This window comes from Galeopterus variegatus, unplaced genomic scaffold (genome assembly GCF_000696425.1).
Source record: "Galeopterus variegatus unplaced genomic scaffold, G_variegatus-3.0.2 Scaffold2277, whole genome shotgun sequence".
NCBI lineage: Eukaryota > Metazoa > Chordata > Mammalia > Dermoptera > Cynocephalidae > Galeopterus > Galeopterus variegatus.
In genome coordinates, this window is record NW_007728388.1 from 121,056 (window position 1) to 121,518 (window position 463).

Sequence of the window (463 nt, forward strand, 5' to 3'; positions counted from 1 at the left end):
TTTATTGGGGAGGGTTTCTGAGGACACCATCTGTGGAGGAGACAGAGAAGCCTAATTGGGCAAACTGAATTGTGACATAGTTACAACAGTGGCGTCAGCTGATCCCAGCAGGAGCTCTGGAGCTGGGATGGGACCTTCAGAGATGTTCCACATTGACAGGAGGAGACTGGATCTTCGTATACCATGTACACCAGTCTTTAGATGTGGGCTACTCTTGGAAAGGGTGCATAACCTTGGGCAAGGTGCCTCTTTTAGGCTGAGAGCCATTCTTGGAGACAGACTGGGCTATGAGCATTCAGCAGGCAAACACCTGGGGAAATACCTGCCTTGGTCCTGAAGGGGGGATCTGGAGCATATGTAGGTTATCCACTACCGTAGATAAGGCTGGTAGTATCATGATCACCATAAGCCTCAATAGTTAATTGTCTGTCTGAAGTCCCGCAGCTATGAATGGTGGAGTTTG